The sequence below is a fragment of the Myotis davidii genome, unplaced genomic scaffold (genome assembly GCF_000327345.1).
Source record: "Myotis davidii unplaced genomic scaffold, ASM32734v1 scaffold330, whole genome shotgun sequence".
Taxonomy (NCBI): domain Eukaryota; kingdom Metazoa; phylum Chordata; class Mammalia; order Chiroptera; family Vespertilionidae; genus Myotis; species Myotis davidii.
Genome location: NW_006283770.1, coordinates 5,144,693 through 5,149,640, shown reverse-complemented (window position 1 = coordinate 5,149,640; position 4,948 = coordinate 5,144,693).

The window sequence follows — 4,948 nt, the reverse complement described above, 5'->3', positions numbered from 1 at the left end:
GAACCAAATATTTCCAATTCTGATTTTAACTTTACTTAACTTCTATAGTAACTAGTCATATCAACTATCCAGAAGCAAAATTTAAAATGTCGATGCCGCAATCACATTGCTGTGTAATCAGAATGAAAAGCTGTGTCTCACATGACACAGGAACTGTTGCAATCTCATACTTAGATATGTTCGCTTCAGCATCATCACTGTCATTTAAAACTTCAAGTATAAAGAGACAGGCTAGAAAGCAATTATAGGAACCTAGAGAGGACAAGATCTGTGGCCTTTGGTAGAGGGACATAGTCAACCCTTGGAGGACAATCTATAAGGTGAGACTCAAGGCGTTAAACATTCAGTACATTTTACTTATTTCTCAGATATCTTACTGATTCCTTCATTAATTGAATTCAATGAGAAACAGGGTCAGGGAAACATTTTGATAAAACATCAGCCTTCTATTGATCAGAGCATGATGAAGGATGAAGCACAGTTTTGAAAGAGAAATAGAAAATATCAAGCACAAGTCGCAAAAAGCTAAAATTATCACAAGGGATATCTCTCTTTAAAAAATATATTTTAATTGATTTCAGAGAGGAAGAGAGAGATAGAAACATCAATGATGAGAGAGAATCATTGATCGGCTGCCTCCTGCATGTGCCCTGGCCAAGAATCAAACCATGACCACCTGTTCCAGAGGGCAGTGCTCAACCACTGAGCCACATGGGCCAGGGACAGTGATATATCTTAATAGGGAAGAAGATTTGTAGTAATTATGAAGATGGTGAGCAGTTACCTATTGTTTATACTCTTTCCTTAATACAATGATCACTCATTAATGCTATTATGAAACACCAAAACATTTCATGAATGATTAAATTAATAGATGGATAATTCTAAAGTCTTTTATCATATAGCTCCAGGCTCCATTTTTTATTTGTGGCTCTTCACTTAATATGTGGACTGGTTCTGTTTTGTATCTTCTTGTTATGACATTCAGCTATTGATGGACACTGATATGCCTGTCTCTCTGACCCAGGACTGATTTTAATCTGTTCTTTATCTACATTTCCATTCACTTGTAATGTCTTGAATTTGGTATTTTCAGTTGATTTTTAACCTGTCCACTTCTCTAAATCCCACCTGTCAATACCCTACCTCATAAAACCATGAAGCATGAAGTTTTCCCTGGCCTATTTATATAGATTTCAAATATGATATCTGCAAATAGTGTAAGTCTGTACTAATCTATTCTCCAAACTGCTATCCAAGTAATTTTCTAAAATACCAAAAACAGGTGTGGAGTTTAGAGGCAATAAATAGGAAGCTAGCACAAATCTTTGATAATGTGGAATTTCACCATATTCCTTAATTCTAAAGGAAGTAAGGAATTCTCTGGAGGAAACAAAATTCAGACAGAAGAAACAATTCCAATGACCTTGAAGATGGATCATAGTTGGTAGGTCTGATGAAGAACAAGGAAGTTGGTGTTGCCAAAGGGGACAGAGGAGGTGAGTTCAGGGAGAGAACAAGGAAACAGATCATGGACAGGGACAGACTTCTGCTTTGAGTGAGATAAGTATTGACTAGATGGTCTGATTGGTAGAATGATATGATCTTAATTCATTTTAAAAGAATCATTTCAGCTTCTGTGTTGATAAATAAGTGTGGGTGGTCATTAAGAGGACTAGAAAAGAAACTAATGTAGTGTGAGAAATAAAGATGGCTTGGTTTCAGGCAGTTGTAGTAGAGGAAATAAGAAGCTTTTGAATTGAGGACGGCAGAAAAATCTAGCAAGTTCACTGATTAATTGTAGGGGGACTAGGTGGAAGAAGAGATAAAAGAGAAATGATGTCAAAGCTGTTTTTCTTAATCATTTGTTGTGCTGGAATGATGGAGATGCCATGAAATTTGTATGAGGAAGCCAAGGAGATTTGCAGTTTTGGAGTGGGGGGAAATTAGAAGTTCAGTTTTAGATGTATTAGTTGTGTTATGTCTGTTAGCGACTCAAGTGAAGATGTCCAGTAGGCACTAGCATGTATCATGTTCAGAGGAGCAGTCCCAGCTAGAGTTGTATTTTTAAACTCATTGGCTTATAGATATGGATACAGTGTACAATCTATGAGATTGGTTAATATCACCTAGGGAGAGAGTGCAAGTAAAGAAAAGGTTGGAGGGCAAGCTTGTAGATATGCTAACATTTACCTGTTGGAGATAAAAGGACAAACTGACAAATACTTTGAAACAGGTTGACCAATGATGTCAGATGAGAACCAAAAAAGACTGGTTTTACAGAAGTCCGGTAAAATGGGTATTAAGGAAAAGTAATTATTTTGTTCAAATGTGGCTTACAGGGAAATAAAGTAAGGATAAAAACTGGCCTTTGGATTCAAAGACTTTTGCTATCCACATTGTCTCCTCTCTTTAGCTACAATTTGTACTCCTTCTATATTCAAGTCACAACCAAATGGATGCAATTTTCCTTGTAGTAATGCAAATGTATCCCAAACTCAAGTTTCAAATGGTTGCATGATTACTCAATTAGAGATTTCATTTTATTAAATCCCCTGTTTTGTGACTATGGAGAGTTCATGGGCTGTAATAGAAATGATGAGTTCCTATTTCATGATTGAATTGTTAGAGATGCTTTCCTTCATCTTTTTTGCTGTTTTGAAAATCATGATGTGTAGATAAGCCTTGGAATCCATGTGTTGAGGATAGATGCCCACCAGCCCTGGGTTACTCTCTCTGTAAATTATGTGAGAGAAAAATAAACCACTATTATGTAATACCACTGCATTTGGTGGTCATATTATTACAGTAGCTTAGCATGTAGCTAATTTAAACCACAATATCTGAATTTAGGAAGTTTAAATCCTAGAGAATAATGAATTACTGTGAGATTACTAAAGGAAGCCCAGAAATAATAACCGTATTGAAAAATATCACCAAGAACCTAAAATGAGATCAGGGTCTATCCAAATGTCCCCCTGGACAAATGGTGAGGATCCATTTGTTTTCTTAAATCTTTCTGTTATCCAAGGAATCTAATGAATGCTACTGGAGCCTGGTGTTCTCTCTTATACTGGAGAGAAACAACTAATTTAATGTCATTATACGTAGTTCATAGAAGAAATATTATATAAGTAAATGTCTATTATCTTCTTAACTTATTTCCTTCTGTAAGTGTATTCCAATGTTAATGTTTTAATATATGTAACTGAGTGATTTAAGCTAAATGAGGTTAATACTCAGGCTTAAGATAATAGCTCACTGTCACTGCTTTCTCTAGAAATAAAAATTTGCTGAGGAATTTAGGGAATAGTTTCTATTTGCTTCTAGCATGATCACAACGCTTGATATAATTCCCAATGAGGAATTTGTGTTGTTTTTTTTTCCTTTAAAAGAGATAGTTACCACATATCATAAAGAGTCCTGGTCTTACCTAAAATGAGAAGATCAATTTTTGTGAGAAACTAAGGGGTAACTTTAAGTTACTTTCAGGCAGAAGTCCCCATAAATTCATGAAGGACATTAAGTACAGCTCCAGGTGATGAGAAAGGCTCTCTTTTAAGCCATTACACTGCTCCAACCACCTGCTTGCATATTTGGATTCAAATCATGAGGCCCTCCTTTGACAAGGACTTCCTGAACTCACTTATGCTGGCTCATCATGCAGAAACGGACACTGGCTTTCCCAGTACTGTCTCTAGTATCACTTGCAATTTGTGCAAACTTCTTGTATCATGAAAATATTGTGTTACTTATTTCAAGATGTTGCTTGACATTTGCGAATGTGAGATAACTTTAGGCTATGTATAATAATCCGACCTATAATGAATGATTCTTATATGTGAGATTATGTTTTAATTACAGTAAGTCCTCACTTACCATGGCAATAGATTTTTGGAAACTGCAACTTTAAGCAAAATGACATATAACAAAACCAATATCACCATAGGCTATTGATATAAACAAGAGTGAAGTTCCTAAGGCATAATTCTAGTCACAAAAATATCCCTAAACTTCTAAATTAAGACCTAAAACACTTCTAATATTAAACATTGATATAAATGTGAACTCTACATACATTTGAGAAAGATTAATAAAAACAAGGAAGATAATTCTTTTCCAACCCACTTATTCCAGTTCAGGGGCATGGAGGCTAAATCCTGTCCGGGCAGCTCTGTGCATACTTACACCCACACCCATGTTCACTCAGCCTGGGACAATGTAAACATGACAATGCTCCTCATCTGCACATCTTTGGGATGCAAGAGGGAAATGGAATATCAGGAGAAAACCCAAGATGATATGGAAAGAAGGTGCGAACTCCACACAGAAAGTGACTCTGGCCAGGAAATCTATTTTTCTCCTTCATCGACAGTATAACAAAATGACATTGAGCAAAATGGCATTATTTAAAGACGTGCTGTAGTTTTACTCACTTAATCCACATGCCTCTATTAAGTATAGTTTATTATTATTCCCATTTTACAGATAAAGTAACTGAGGCCAAGAGAAGAGGGTAATCTACTCAAGGTCACACAGCTGAATGTCATGCTATTAAAGGCAGGGTTTCAGAGGACTTAGCATGAAATTCTGGGATTTTAACCTCAACTTGATATTTATATTTGCACTATAACATAATCTAAAAATAAAAAGGTCTTTATTATCAATATAGTTTGTCTTTATTTATATACTTATAGCTTACACAGGTGCTTAGTCCAGATTGCTCTTTGAAACTTCTAGAAAAGGTCAGGATTTCTGTTCCCAGACTATAAAAAAAAGTCTGGGGAATTAATACAACAATTTGATTATATTTGCCAGTTAGGTGTTTTGACTGAGCATGCACTTTATGCTGTTTTTTCCCCAACGAATGAACAGTGAGATTGTGTGTTTTGTTCGTGTGGTATCTTTTATCTAAGAATTATACAGAGCTCTCCAAAGTTATCTCATT